The sequence below is a fragment of the Malaya genurostris genome, chromosome 3 (assembly GCF_030247185.1).
Source record: "Malaya genurostris strain Urasoe2022 chromosome 3, Malgen_1.1, whole genome shotgun sequence".
In the NCBI taxonomy this organism is placed as follows: domain Eukaryota; kingdom Metazoa; phylum Arthropoda; class Insecta; order Diptera; family Culicidae; genus Malaya; species Malaya genurostris.
Window position 1 is genome coordinate 17,809,443 of NC_080572.1, and position 16,863 is coordinate 17,826,305.

Here is a 16,863-nt window from a genome sequence, read left to right on the forward strand (position 1 = left end):
ATTGCAGCGTCGTTTATATTTTTAATTTCCATGAAGAGTTTCATGTCGTCTGCATATATAAGCACTATTAGATTATTGAGTATGAAGGAAATGTCGTTTATATGTAAAATGAAAAGAAGAGGCCCTAGGTGAGAGCCCAGATGTTACTTTAATTGGTTCAGATTTTATGTTTTGGAAACGAACGACTTGTACACGATTCATTAAGTATGATTCGAACCACTCCAGAAGGCTATGTTCTATGCCATATTTTTGTAGTTGGTATAGAAGTAATGCTGCGTCAGTACGGTCGAAAGCTTTACTGAAGTCGGTGTAAAGATTTTCTACGTGGTTGCCAGCGTCCATTGCGTTCAGAGTGAATGTCACAAATTCTAGGAGATTTGTTGTAGTTTAGCGGCCTTTGAAAAAGCCATGCTGCTTGTTAGTTATTACATTCTTCAGTAGGTGAAAAAGTTTTTCGTGTACAATTTTTTCAAATAATTTTGGAATGCAAGAGATAATGACTATTCCACGGTAGTTCCGAATTAGATTTTAAATCAGATTTAAATATTGGTACAAGAGAAGAAGATTTCCATGCTTTAGGAAAAGTACATTTATTAAGTGATAAGTTAAAAAGTAGTTGTAGTGGTAGTGTGAGTTCTTCATTTATTTAAGAATATAGGTGGTATATTGTCAGGTCCAGGCTCTTTTGGGGCGTCTAAGTTTTTCAGTGCTGTCGAAATGTCATGTTCTGATAGATAGTTTACAGAGATGGGGTTGGATTTTTGTCATATTAAATCCAGCCGGTCATCCATTTTTTTTTGTTTCCGATAAAGCGCCAGCCATATTCTTTAATTGATTGGTTTTTCTGTACTAGTTCTGAAGAAGTACTCGCTTTGAGTTCTTCAGCTAGAGATTTAGGATTAGTATTGTGGTCTTTGGCTCCGATACTGGAGATTGAAGTTATATTGCTTTGACTTCATTCCTCAATTCTTCCAGAATAGGGTTAGGTATTATTGCAGGGACTTCAGATTTGGTAGGTAGTAAGAATTTTTTTTCGAAGCGAAGAAGCGTTCGCTCATTTCCTTGATGTGTTGGTCGTTGACTTTACGAGAATCGCTAACTTCTTTTTTGACACTATGTAACGAGGCCTCGAATGACTGCATGCGCTGACCTACTTTACCGCAAATGTTGTGGTAGTTTCTGCTAATACTTGACAATGACTGCTTCACGTCGATGGGCAAGCGCTCGACACTGTCGAATATTTCCAGGTAATGGGTTTTCATGTCTGCAGTGGTCCGGTGATACGTTGTTTGATTTTTTGTGTACTTTAGAAGTTGCTCCTGTTGATGAAGTAGCTTAAGAGCTTCAGCTCCCGTCCTTATTAAATATTGACAGTCGGCACACATTTGTACCATAAATGCCAGAATGAAATACATACAGGCTGAATAGTAAGATTTTTTACAGAATTCGCATTTCCAAACAAAGCGATCGTCAATATTAACACACGATTGCACACCACACTTCATTATTCTAAATGACGCGATTGGTCAAAGCAAAGATGGATAGAGTGATGTGTTACGTCCGAGTATCTGGGACGCTCTCGAGTCCCTTCGAATCTCGGAGAAGGCTACAGCAGGGTGATCGACTCTCTAGTATCTTGTTCAATATTGCTTTGGAAGGTGTGATTCGAAAAGCGAGGTAGGTGTGGCAGAGGACCAACGCGCCCTTAGTATTTTCGAAAGAAAGGTATAGAGGTATTCTTCAAGTAGCTACTAATCATCAAAGCAATTGCATAGGTGTATCTCCCAGGTAGATGTATGTGGTATTTTCCGTGTACTAAGTGAAAATGAAAAAATATATAAAGACGTTTCGCCACGTCGTTTTGGTTCGAGTGCTGTCCGACCTCGCCATCCGCTCGTTCGGACCTAACTAAAGCAAAGAAACCTAGCTTTGAGTAAACCGGGCAATCGAGGCGGTTAGAGGTTTGTATGCAAAAGGCTGCCGCTTCCGACAGCGGGCTCCATCTTGGCTTCGGTTATGTGGCTGCAGTTATACAGAAAACATAATCACACAAAAAATAATAATATGATGTATTCGAAATTACCCTTTCGGCGAAATATCCTTTTCGGCGAAACGACTTTCGGCGAAATGACTTGTTCCCGAATTGAGTCAGGTTTCCTTATGATGTGAATCCGATTATACGCCATTCATTCGGAATTCGATTTCCATATTAAGCGTCTCTCGGTTAAATCGTAGTCTAGAAAGGAGTGTTCTGCGATGTTTTTTTCATTGCACGATCCAAGATCCGTTTGGAGCAGCGGTCAAAATTGTTATTGCATTACGTTATAAAGTCTCCTGAAGCAGTGGTTGAATAGAGAAGAAAGGAAAAAAACAGAACCAAAAAAACGCATATCTTCTGGACAAACTCAATATTGCACCAGGCCCAAAGCAACCATCCAAAGCTGCAAACTGTGTCAGGCAAAATATGAGCCGAATCGAGTTGGAAAGTGAGAATTCAGTATATCGAAGAAAATGTGGAACATGAAAGGTGGCCCAGAAAAAAGGCTTATCCCTTGGGAAATACATTTAACTTTTTTCCTCCTCTTCCGTCATCCCTATTGCATACTGGAGTTTTGCTTTTTTGCTTTGAGGAAAATCTGTACTATTCGAGCACCATTTCGCTTTTCGGCTAAAGAGCGTTTCTCTGTAAAGAATTTATTTCCTGCCTTGTTCGGTTGGTTTGTGTCCTTTTCGAAAATTGATTGCAAAAAAATGAAAAGCTGTAGTTCTGAATATGCTGGGGTAAAGCAAACTAAGAGTACTGAGTAATCTGACTGTTCATTCACTGGAACCGGACGTGAAATTAAAGATTCATAATGCATTACAGCTTTCCATCGCGAGTCTATTCCTCGCTAGCATAGCGAACTGCGTCAGAACATTCGGAATTGTATGCCTTTCAGTGCTGCGAACTTGCAGCCATGCATTCTGGAATGAACCATTTTTCTTCATTATCCTTTCGCTCGACTGTACGAGCTTTGTTGACCGGCGGTGCGTGAATTTCGCCAGTCCAGATTTAAATTGCTATGACAAATGTGAAAACTTAAATTGAAACAGAGTGTTTTGGGCTCTGGTGACACGCACACAGATGGCAAATTGTGCCAACAAATAAATTATGTGAAGCACTTGGTCAGTCCCAGTCCATCATCACTGTCCAACTTGGCGAACCGCCTAAGAATATGTATCCCATCATATGAGGATCTGACCAGCCATAAATCAACTCAAACGACACATTAAATAATGTATTAACAGCAATTTTGTGTCAGAATCAGTCGCTAATCACGTGCTGATAATCTTGGGTTCTGGTAACGGGTAGCATTAATCACGGGCTAATCCACACTGATTCAGTTCTACTTCCCTGCGATCGATACTGTAGGATGCGCAATAAGGTAATAATATCGTTTCTAATATCCGCTCGACTCTCTCAATCCCCCGGCTGTCCATCATCTTCTTCGAAACTAGACTAGATCTTTATGATGTTACTAATTATTTGTTGCTTCCCCCCTTCTCCATCTTTTCACCATCTATTGAGACAATTAACTTGATCTTTTGCCGATTTCAACTTCTTTCAAAACGCCTGCTATTGAATTCCATTTGAATGTGACCTCCGGTTCCGGAGTTATATGGTAATATGTGAAAATTTGAGAAAAAGTTACACTCAATTATCTCTGGAACAACCCAACCGATTTTCGCAAACCAAGATTCAAATGAAAGGTTCTTTGTAGAACATTTTATCTGGATCCGACTTCCGGTTCCGGAACTAAAGCGTTATAAGTGGAAATTTATCAATTTTATTAGTATTTTTCCACGAATGATGGTTAAAAACAGGTACAAATCCCATAAAACTGTCTGATACATTCTTCTAGTTTGCAGAGCTTGTTAGTTTGTGGGCATGAAAACCTAATTCGGCACTACTGATCCCCTCTTTTTCTGTTCCGATAGTACCGAAAGTGGAGAAGAAAACCTCCTAAAACTAGATTCACTTCGATTTCTCTGCGATGCTTGAACCGATTTTCACAAATCTTGATTTTAATTAAAGTTCAAACTGTCTTTAAAGCTACTGTCAAATTTCATCCGGATCCGACTTCCAGTTCCGCAGTTACAGGGCGATGAGTGTCAAAGTTATCAAATCGCCATATAGAGTGACACTAAGTACAATATCAAAAGAAGAAGAAAACACAAAACGAACAAGGCGTGCTTTGTTCTATTTCGTACACGTTGTGTAGTGATATCATTAATAATAATAATAATAATAATAATAATAATAATAATAATAATAATAATAATAATAATAATAATAATAATAATAATAATAATAATAATAATAATAATAATAATAATAATAATAATAATAATAATAATAATAATAATAACAATAATAATAATAATAATAATAATAATAATAATAATAATAATAATAATAATAATAATAACAATAATAATAATAATAATAACAAAAATAATAATAATATTAATAATAATGATCCAACTACATGTTTTATGCTGCTTAGCTGTTTAGCTTGACTTACATATGCAGAAGTAACAGAAACGCAGGTTCGTTTCGTTTGTTAGATTTCGTTTAATTGGTTTAATCGAAATAGAGCATGAGATAGTAAGTATAGGTTTAACTACGTTCAAAAACTGTTCCAATTTGTTGGTAGCAAACGAACCAACTTCGGCTATTCCGTTTATCTGAATCCAGTTTCGTGAGAATTGAAAATGGTGATTACAAACTGCAAAATGGATCTCACTCACTTTTCTTGGAGTCGATTTTCCCAAACTTATTCTTTAATTTGTTGTGGATACTACTTTCGGTTCCGGAACTACAGGTTGAACAGGATTTGTAGAGTTTGTGAGATTAGGTCCGAACACATTTTCCTATTTCTATTCAATAAACAGTTGTTTTTGCGAATTTCACGGTTATATTTATGATGTTATGAGTAATATGAGAAAGGCATCATTACACCACTAGGTGGATTAAAATAGGTTTTTTCTCATTCATGCTGTATCTATATAGTAAGCACTTTGTCAAGATTAGGTTACACGGGTTAAATCGAGTTAAACCGGTAATCCGAATTTATTATGAACAAGAAACAATTGTCCCTTGCAAATTTATCGTCAATCTACCAACAACATTCTTGCTGGCCATGTCTTAACTTACCTTTCAACTAGATGGAGCATTCATGCAGTTTGTCAATTCAGAATGTGTGCTCACTAAGCTGGATTTTTCTGCTTTAGAATTAGTACATCTGAATTATTGTTAATAATTCGATAATATTTAGAGCTTGAGTGACTATTACTAGGTTAATATTCCAAAAAGAATTATCAGATGATTAAACCAGTAGGCGATAAACTATTGTACAAGGTATCACTCATAGTAATCCCAGTAATGCTAGATCAATACTGGTGCTTGTAAGACCGAAATTTAGATTGGCTTAAGCACGGAAAAGAAGGTTAATGCCATTCTATTGATACTAGAGTCCGTACATTATACTGCGCGTTCCTCAGAAGTAACGGCCGCAGTAAAATTGTTAGTTTAAATTATCACAACATAAAGGCCCCGGGCTGACAGACAGATGGCGTTAATAATTAAAAACCACACTAGTGTTCAATAGAAACATCATTCAGATGTCATCTATCAAACTTTCATTACATACGATTCTTTAGTGTGTTAGTTATTGTGCTTTTAGTAACGCTATTCTCGGAGAATTAGATATTATGCAATAATAGAACAATTTTATCTGTTGATAAACCACGCTTTTTATCTTTTTAATTAATAAAAAAACTGTCAATTTCATTAAATATACATATTTTCCTAAATATATCAGAGTGTTATTCGTTTTTCCGGTCGTCATAGTTGAAGACAGTTACAATCAATTTAGTTATGAATTTGAATTTTTAGATAATGTAGAATTCCCGATAGAAAGTTTATCACGTCACAGTCGAAAATTATATTGCCAAAAAGAAACTGTGCTAAAATCAAATTGAGCCATAATAATATGCAGAAAAGTACTGTATTCAGTCTTTCAATCACTCAGAAATGATAGTATTGAAAACTGTGCCTAATTTTGATCCAAGCATCATTTTATCGTGCTTTGTTAAAAACCGCAACTATTGAGATGTGACAAAAAAAGTGACAACACAAAAACATATATATCTCCGTGAATAATTGACGGATTCTCACAATCTACGGCTCGTTTGATTGCTACTACAACAATTCTTACGACCTTATTAAGTTTTCAAGATCTATTGTGACAGATATCGACAGTAATCCATTTTAAAGAGTTTATGTTAAATAGCTGGTGCGTATACAAGGCGGGGTTGAAGGGTTTCTTTTAATAATATGGTCTACAACTTCTCCGACAAAATAAATTCTCTATCACACAACACGGACAAATTATAACTTTAACCTCACTTCTAGTTGGATTACTGACAATTTTAATTATAGTCAGAGAAGAGACAATTATATACCCATCGATTCAGTTCAACGTGCTTTAGTCCACGCACAATAGCTGCCAAAAACTACCTGGACATTCAAAATGGCCGGAATCGTCAACATTCAAAATGGCTGGAGTAACGCCATCAAAAGATCAAGAGACTTACGTAGCCTGCGAAATATATTTTGAGCTGGAAATATTGGACACAGACGAAAAAAACATTGTTAATCCATGTTCATTCAACACCGATCCCAAAAAGTCGTTTGAATGTCCAAAATGGTAAAGTTTTTCTTCATTCACATGCTTCAGCTTAACCGAAAGTTATAATCTGATTCTCTTCATCGAGTGAATGAGAAAATAGCTTCAAGACGACTAGGACATCTTGAAGATTCACTGATTACTAGGCATTATGAGTTGTATTCCATCTTAATTAATCATTTGCCGTTATTCCATCCGTCACTCTCCAACCGCATTAAGGTAATTGAGTTTTCTAAACTGACTCTTACTTCATGCCATTGGTTAGAAAAGAAAACCTTTCATTATCCGAAAACCGATGGTGAATTAAAGGCTGTGCGGAGCAAAAATGTAAAAAAATGAATTTTGTCTGAAAACTTTGCTTTCCGCTTGCTCGTTGAATAAAGAAAAAAAAGTGAGCAGAAAATAACCCGAAAGCTTTTTTATTAAGTGAACCGAAACGTGACCGGAGTAGGTTATAAAATTATCAGAGTGAAAAGATGGGTCGGAAACCACAGCAGGGTAGTAAATATCTTTCAACCGGCCTAAATCATCTACCGTTTCAAGTCTAACTCGGATGCTGGTTTGTGTGCTTGTGGGAAGTAACCTAATAAGCTCATTCGTTCGGATACCGAGTCGCACACAGTACATTGACAAGACGATCAGCTAATGGAGATGGATAAAATGATAGCAGTAAGAATTAATCAGATTTCCCCAGAAGAGTTAACACTATGACAAGCTTGGAGAAATTGAGTTCGTCGAGATCACAAAATGTCTCTGTGTGTGTGTGTGTGTGTGTGTGTGTGTGTGTGTGTGTGTGTGTGTGTGTGTGTGTGTGTGTGTGTGTGTGTGTGTGTGTGTGTGTGTGTGTGTGTGTGTGTGTGTGTGTGTGTGTGTGTGTGTGTGTGTGTGTGTGTGTGTGTGTGTGTGTGTGTGTGTGTGTGTGTGTGTGTGTGTGTGTGTGTGTGTGTGTGTGTGTGTGTGTGTGTGTGTGTGTGTGTGTGTGTGTGTGTGTGTGTGTGTGAGTGTGTGTGTGTGTGTGTATATGTGACAAATAATGTCACTCAATTTTCTCAGAGATGACTGAACCGGTTTTCACAAACTTAGATTCAAATGAAACGTCTTAAGGTCCCATACAAAGTTCTTAGTGCGATTAGTGAAAACTTTCAATTTCATGAGTATTTTTTCACAAGCGATGGCGAAACGAGATGCACATATATATAAAACTATATTGCTAAATCCATCTAGTTGGCAGATCTTGTTAGTTAATGAATACATAAAACTACTTTAGGACTACTAGTCCCAGGTTTCCGTTTCCGAAAGCACCGATAATAGTGAAGAAAATCTCAATAAAACGGAACTCAATTCGATTTCTCAGTAACGGTTAGCCGATTTTCATTAATCATGATTCAAATTAAAGCTCTCGTTGTCTTTAAATATGGTGTGCAATTTATCCTGATCCTACTTGCGGTTCCAAAATTATAGGGCGATGAGTGTTAAAACATTCAAATCGTCATGACGTCAATGACGATGCAAAACTAGTACGCGACGGTGCGTGCGGCTTTGCTCCGTTCGCAGCAATGTATTAGTTACATACTAAACGAACCGACTTAGGCTATATTGGTTCCTAGTAATGGAAATAGTGGTCGAAAACTCTAGAACGAGAATCACTCAATTTTCTCAGAGATGATTTGATCGATTCCCACAAACTTGGTGCTTAATTTCATTCGGGTCCGACTTCCGGTTCTAGATCTATAGGGCGAAAGGTGTTCAATCATTTAGTGCGACGATGAAAAATAAACTAAAATTCTTATTAACTTGACATAACTGTTTACAAATTGAAAAGGTTATGTTTGTTTATACCCAAAAATAGTTTCTTATTTTATTCAAGATCGAAAACAAAATTTTCTTGACAGAATCTTCCAGTGAATTTTTTGGAAATATAACTAATATGAGAAAGGCATCATTACACCACTAGGTGGATTAAGACAGCATTTTTTATTATAATTTAGTGAACACTAGTGTGCTCTAATGTTTTATAGTAAGATAATTTTTTTTAAATTTTCCATTTTTTTTTCATCGATGTTTTTTCCTAAAAATTTCTGCGATCTTGTTTTTTTAACGAAAACGATGAGAACGCACACGTCAGTCAAACTGATCAAAGATGATTGCATGAAAGCGACATTTCCCGATTTTCCTAACATCAACCTACTATCGGTATGATCGATTTAATACCAGTGCATGTGGGAATGACTGTAATCAAGATGACTCCAATCAGCTCGGTTGATTGCATGTCAACGATCATTATCTTTCATTCGAATGTTAACCACAACTAGTTGCTAATTTTCTTTTTTTCCATTTCGTTTCAATTTCAGATAAGAACTCAACCATCGGTATAACGCTTGCATAGACCGCACAGGAATTGAAAAAAAAAGAAATTTGTGTGATTTAGCATTCAGTGAATTGTCGTGTGAGCTTGTTTGTGGTTTTATGAGTGTACAGAGGTCCTACTGTGAATTGTGGCAAAATGTCTTGATTGAGGTTGTGCGGTACTAATAAAACCGTATCGCTGTATGGTAACACACGAAACTACTGGGAAGCATTCCGTAAGTGCCTACTTCATGCAAGAAATTTGAACTCGATTTCATGACGGTTAGCTAATTAGAGGAATAAATTAAGTTCAAACTTTAGCATGGCTTTTTTGCTAGCATAGAAAGGAAGAAGAATTAAACACACCATTTATCATTTGATAGCAGCGTCGTATCAAGGAATGGGGGTTGTGAGGGTTGGAGGGGTTGAGGTTTCGAAGGGGGCGGTGACCCCAGGCTAAACGTTTTGTGGGGGCGAAAAATTTTCAGTGGGACCTTTTCTTCGCGCTCACAAAACCGACCGAACGCCACTGCTCGATAGGAAATGAAACATGTGCGGTCGAAGGTATAAAAAAGACTTACGAACGCTCCCTTCAAGTTATTAATAGGCGCTCATAAGTTTTATATTTCCGGTCCACATGTTTATTTAATAGGGTGACGAATTGAAAAAGTGAAGGCGGAAATTTATTCTTGAATTTGATCATCTGAGTCTCAATATAGTTTTTGCACTCAATCTAATTATCAACCTTGGCGAAACAGTATATAAAAAAGTACGTGTTCAAAGAAGCATCCATCGTTTCCCCTAAAATATAGCAATTTATTGTTTTTCAATTTATACGGCGTTAAATTACATGTTGAGTTGTTTTTAATGTACGTGATAGCCCTTTTTGCGTCTAAGACGAATCTTGTTCCAATAATGATTCCGATTCCTTGCTCTTGGAAGCTTATTTGTCTATCTACTGAACTGTGACAAGCATTTGTTACCTATCTTTTACCTAACCCTATCTTATTGTAATCATTGTAATATCTTCTAACAGTAGTGATAGCTCTCACTCCCTATAATTTCACTCAAACGCCCAAGGAGTAAGCATAGCATGATTAGATAATATCCTTTCCCCCAGTCTACCTAGGTTCGATCTTTAATTCTGCATATGTGTAGACATAGTAAATATGTGTTGTTTACACTTTGTGAGTTGATTTCATCAGGTGCCTAAAAGTTTTTATAATTGCGATGAAAAAAAGTGCGTGTGCGAAAATGTTTTGCACGAGTACTTTGAGAATAAGGATCTGTGTCGGGAGCTGAGATCCGGATAAAAGCCATCAGCTCAACCAGAGTGATCACGAGTGCGTGGCTGGGGCTTTCATTTATTTAATTATTTATTCCATAATTATTGAATTGAATTGCTGCCTAGAGATAAAACCGTGCCGCTCAGCAGAGATTTTATGTTTAGAGCATCTCATTGCTCACAGTTAATTCAAACAATTTGGAAGCAGTTGATAGACTTATTATGCCTCGATCTTAGGGAAACTGAACGCCCCCGTTCGAGATGTAGCTGCATGTGAGCAAGAATTTCGTACTGAATACCAAGACTCGAACCGCAATATGTACGTTTAAGGTTCAGAAGTCGCCAAACCGGGACGAGAGACAGAATTAAATATGTTAACGTTTACATTTTAAAAACGATTATGTCTCCTAGCGCACAATTAGGCTACTCTCTGAATGAGAATACGGTCGCAAAAAACCGTGCCCGGGAGTTGTACGGCCAAAAGTTAACGAAACTACATTATTCTGTAATGTATGACGAGACATATATGAAGGTGGGCTTCAACCAGGTTCCAGGAAACCTGTATGTGACTGCCGAAGTTCGCAAACAAGTTCTTAATTTGGCAAGCGATTTGTACTTGCGGAAAACAGAATACACCTTTCATTACAGGGCACTCCGAATAAAACGAACACTTGGTACGCGCCCTAAACAACAACTCATAGAAAAAAGAAAACTAAAAAATAAACAAACTCGCATGGATGTTGTGGTGCGACCCGCGAAAATTTTCAGAGCGAAACTATGCGATTGGAGTCCGATCTAGAGCTAAAACAAATATATCAAAAGTTGTTTGGTCGACTCTGGGTCAGCTCTCGGTCTTCTCTGATCAATAAACGGAAACGGTATAAAACAAATCATTGAAAATTTATTTTGTTAATGATTTTAATGAATCGTAGTGAGTCAAAAATTATGATTTACAAGTTTACGTCAAGATTGAGCCTGTGCTGAATAAAGTTCATGTTTGATAAATATTAGTAGTTAGTTTATATACTCAATATCATATATTCAAACTGGAATGAACCTGTAAATAGACTAGTTACCAAACGGCGTTCGTTCAACTATTTTTGAGAGGTTATGAAATGATCGCGACAAAATTTAACAGGCCACTACGAAAAGGAAAACTTTTATTTTTTTCTATAGTTTGTTGTATTTCGGGAAAAACCGACTTTTGATCGGAGCTTCGCAGACTCCTAGTGTTATAAAGCATTCGACTTAGCTTGATGAGCTCGGAATATTTCTATATTTGCGGATGCACATTTCAAAAATTTTTCGTAAGCTGTGAATGAAGCTTTAAAAAGGCAAAACGCTTTCGGGAACTCCTAGAATCAGTTTGAACTATTCCGAATGAATTTGAGCCCATTTAGTGAATAAAGTTATAATAAAGGTAATTATGTAAAATGAAACTGTTTGAAAGACAAGATAAACGGATTATCACACCACTATGTGGATTGACAAGAGGTTTTTTTTTTGATAGAAAGCACTTGTGCACTACCGCTTTGAAAAAATAGAGATGTTATTTTTTTGCTAACCCCCAAACAAAGTACGTTTAAGACATCAGAAAAGACATTGCGCTTTGACGCAAAAGCCTAAAGGTCGTCTCTTAAATAGAATGGACTTTGAGACCGCTTAGCTGTTCAAATCAAACTGCTAGGTGAAGATAGTAGTTTAATTTTCACTGCTACAGCACTGATGAGTCGAAGACGAATCGCGAAATAAAATAAAAGAATTCTGTCAAATGATTTATAGAAACCATTGAAAATCAATTTTCTTTCCCCTCAGGACTGATAATTTTAATGAGAACTTGAATAGGACCCTTGAACCTCAGAACATTTCTGTTCCGCGTCAATTCGCGGGCTATCCCCGTCACCAGAAAGAGAAGGGGCTAAACAGCGACAAAGAAACCACTAGACAGACTGCAGGCCGTTATGAGCCATGTCCCATACCCGTCAAGATTTATTACCGCCTTTTGGTGTTGAATTTTTAATCGCAGTTTAATTTTGTTAATGTATTTTTCATAAAGCAATATAGCGGTTGCGCTGTCACAGTCCGGCAAAGGAAAAAGCGAAAACTGAAGAGGAACTGTTTCGGAAGTGGGTGGTAGAAATTTGGGTTTTTGATGGAAAACGAAAGCTAAACAGATTCATGGACATGTTTCTGTCCGTCTTTGAGGAAAGGATGCGCGACGGCGAAACTGTACTCTGATTCGTTGAGCTCGAAGCAAGAGGATTTCGGTTCGACTTGTGGCTTTTCGGTATATAGCAAACGGTCGCTGGAAACCGATGTTTGTGCTATATAGCAATAACATAAAACCGCAGTGTGTCTGATTTATTATGCAGGGAAACATGAAACGATGCCGCATTTCTAGGGTGAAATGAGATGTATCACACACACAGTTTCCGAGAATTGATACAAATATTTTGCCATAGGATTAGAAACCTTTTCGTCAAGTTTTATCTTGTGAGAGGCAGAGTTTTGGCATTACACTGCCATTCTGAACGTCTGTTGAAATTTTCTAAAAGCTTCACTCGTAATCATATTTGGCTCGAGATTTTCCTTTGGTGGAATACTTATAGCTAGGCGGCATAGTATGAAGATAATGCTGCAGTTTTGGTATAATGAGATCTTCATGAATTCAATAGTTCTAAGAAAAATACGTATTATAGAGAGCTGTTTAAGTAATTTTAAAATTCCGAGAGCCGTGATGGAAAGTAATGTCGTATTCGCTTGAGAAAACTGAAACTAACCTAGGGTAGTTTCATCAAACAAACACTTTTCAAGAAACTGTGTTGGATTCGCACTTAACAACGGGGATTTGAGCAAACGTGATATTTATTTATATATTTATTTATTTATCGATTTTCAGTTCAACAATGTTCAAACTAGGTTCGAAACTAGCTACAAACGAACGGTTTGACAGCAGTTACGATGGAAACTGGGTTAGGTTTTAGTATCAAGCGAAAACGACATAAGATATGTCTGTGTTGGCGGATGTCACTCTGAATTCGTCATGCATGGTAATAATGAGCTAAAAAGATTTTTTTCAGAAATTGATTTTTTGCAATTAACACAATATTAACTCAAATTGCAAATTTCTTGATATTTGGATATGTTTTGTTTCCGCAATTTTGTAATTCCTGGTAAAATTGTGAGATTGTGAAAAGATATGTCATGCAGTCAGAAAGATAGGGACTCACAAACTATCGGGTATTGAAATAAATTCATAACTTCTCTTCAAAGTTTCTTGATTTATTATGATAGTATTATTACAGTGCCGTTATTCAAAGTACTACAACATCTACAACATTTTACAATCTTTCTGGTAAAGCTCGGATACCGCATTGGAAGAATTATTTTCTTTAGATTCGATCAATGGATTCACTAAATTCCTGAATTGGATCAAATGGTAATCGGATGGAGCAATGCCCAACTGATATAGCGAGTTGAAGAGTACTTCCCATTTCAGCGACTTAGGTTTTTTGCATGAAGCAAAACTCTTTCGTCTTCACGATGTTTATATTGCGACCGCTTTTCCTGCCAAAACGAAATCCATAAACAAAAATTAAATTAAAATACTTGTGGTCCAAACAAAATTTCCGATTCTGGAATTCAAACCAACATAGAGGATGATGATAACAACAAAATGTTCAAAGTTGGGCTCAAAACTATTCCAATTTATTCGTTAAATTAATTCATGGCCATACGAATCGTTTTGATTTATGCTGATTCCTGAATACCGGTTCCGGAAGTATCGTAGATAATGAACACATGCCCTTCAATCACACCATTATAAATAATACTGTGGTATTTTTTCAAAATAATTTTCTTCGATTCTTGAAAGAATAACCGGAATCGGTTTAGTTGACCGTTTACTGAAAATAACTAACGATTGGAGTAGTTTTGAGGCCGATTTGGGATTTTTTCACTTTTTTGTTTCCTCTAAATGATGGAATAAAAGATTTTATACACTTTACCCTATAATTCCGTAACTGGAAGTCAGATCCAAATGAAATTCAGAAGTATTGTAAAGGACCATAAGACCGTTCATTTGAATCTAAGTTTGTTAAAATCGGTTATGCCATTTCTGAGAAAAACGAGTAAGTAATTTGAAATTGGATTTTTTTACATTATTCACCTTTTAATTCCGGAACCGGAAGTCGGATCCAGATGAAATTCAGAAATATGGTGAAGGACCTTCTCTGAGAAAAATTAGTACACATATTTTGATTTTTTTTTGCACTTTTTAGCCCGTAACTCCGAAACTGGAGGTCATATCCAAACAAAATTCAGGAATCACATATTCACATTACTTCATGTATACAAAATAACATTTCCGGAGTCGAGTTCGCTTACGTGGTCAAAACAGACGTGCCGCTACAATTTTGGTTATAGAAACAAAGTTAACAATAAGACGATCTCGAAATGAGAAAATCTAAAGAACACAAAACACCGATACTGCCGATTAAATTATCAAGGTTGTTTGTTTATCAACTTCAGCGAAGGGTAGTATTTTTATCTTAATTTAGCGAAATTGAAACCTCCCGGCGAAAATAATAAAGTCCACTGGGTTGAGCATAACAAGTATAACCTACCCGTGCTGAATGCTGAAGACAATGATATAGACGTGCGTGTACATGACTTATCCCTGAGCTTGAACGATAGCTTTGTTCAAAAGCCCATGGCGCAGTACGAAGAGGTTCTTATCATCGAAAGGTGAGGAGTGGGGGAGTTATTTCTCCGGTATACGAAATGGTATTCATGTATTACATACGCGCTTGGAGAGGTAGATTCCTCCTTACTTGGTTTTCGGAAGGGAAAGAACTCAATTCAAACCTCTGATCACTAACGTGAAACAACGGACTACAGCCTTGGTGACTACTCCTAAAGACAATGGAAATTTTTCAAATCGGCATCATTAGACCATAGAAAATATTAAATTCGATCACGTGAGTATGTACTTCGTCGTATTTTTGCCTTTCTCATAGAGAAAGGTTATGCAATCACTTGAAAAACCGACTAGTGAAAATTGGCCCGGAGGGCCAAGTGTCATATACCATTCGACTCAGTTCATCGAGCTGAGCAATGTGTGTGTGTGTGTGTGTGTGTGTGTGTGTGTGTGTGTGTGTGTGTGTGTGTGTGTGTGTGTGTATGTGTCAAATAATCTCACTAGGTTTTCTCGGAGTTGGCTGAACAGATTTTGACAAACTTAGATTCAAATCAAAGGTCTCGTGGTCCCATACGGAATTCCTGAATTTCATCCGGATCCGACTTCCGGTTCCGGAATTATAGGGTAGAGTGTGTTACATATTGTACACCGTCATTTAAACCGGCGAAACAAAAAACGTAAAAAATTTTCTAAACTGGTCTCAAAACTACACAAATCGATAGTCGTTATCAGTAGGCAACTAAACAAATCGATACCGGCTATCCTGGTTCCCGGTATCCGGTTCCGGAAGTACCGGAAATAGTGGTCATATATACCAAAATGGATCCCACTCACTTTTCTCAGCGATGGTTTGACCGATTTCCACGAACTTATATTCAAATGAAAGATCTCCGGTCCCATACGTAATTCCTGAGTTTCATCCGGATCCGACTTCCGGTTCCGGAGTTATAGGGTAAAGTGTGTTCAATATTGTACACCGTCATTTAAACCGGCGAAACAAAAAACGTAAAAATTTTTCTAAACTGGTCTCAAAACTACACAAATCGATAGTCGTTATCAGTAGGCAACTAAACAAACCGATACCGGCTATCTTGGTTCCCGGTATCCGGTTCCGGAAGTACAGGAAATAGTGGTCATATATACCAAAATGGATCTCACTCACTTTTTTCAGCGATGGTTTGACCGATTTCCACGAACTTATATTCAAATGAAAGGTCTCCGGTCCCATACGTAGTTCCTGAGTTTCATCCGGATCCGACTTCCGGTTCCGGAGTTATAGGGTAAAGTGTGTTCAATATTGTACACCGTCACCTAAAATATTTTCGGATGCAACAAACATTTAAATCGTAATCTAGAGTGCGGTGGCCGTACGAACCGACTTTGATTATACCGGTTCTCGGGTTCCGGTGACGGAAGTGCATATAATAATGAACCCATTTCGTTTTCTTAAGGATGCCTTACTCAATCAAAGCACTTTTTTATTCTGTATGAGAAATTCTGAATAGAATGCCACAATATTATATACATGAGAAAGGCATCATTACACTACTAGGTGGATTAAAACAGATTTTTGTACATAAAACCAGTCGATGTGATTGTGTTCAGAACTCTAGAATTTGCCCTCATTTGAACTCAAATGTTCAAGACTATTCAGCAGCAATTTACTGGATCACTCTGTTGGAACTAATTCACAACATTTAAATGAAAATGTCCGTTTCAGCGGAGCTCATTAAGTGTCATAAATGCCGTTTTAATTTGCAGCGATGAACTTATCTAGAATCATTCACAAAAAAAAAAGTTAA

General features: G+C 37.0%; 1 protein-coding gene across 1 annotated transcript in view; it reads left to right on the forward strand.

Moving 5' to 3' along the window:
- Positions 1–16,863, forward strand: part of LOC131435358 (neuroligin-4, X-linked-like) — a 413,817-nt gene that overhangs the window by 73,856 nt on the left and 323,098 nt on the right. The window contains exon 2 of the mRNA XM_058603165.1: positions 9,083–9,313. The gene's annotated coding sequence lies outside the window, so the exon portion shown is untranslated. The remainder of the gene's footprint in view (positions 1–9,082; positions 9,314–16,863) is intronic.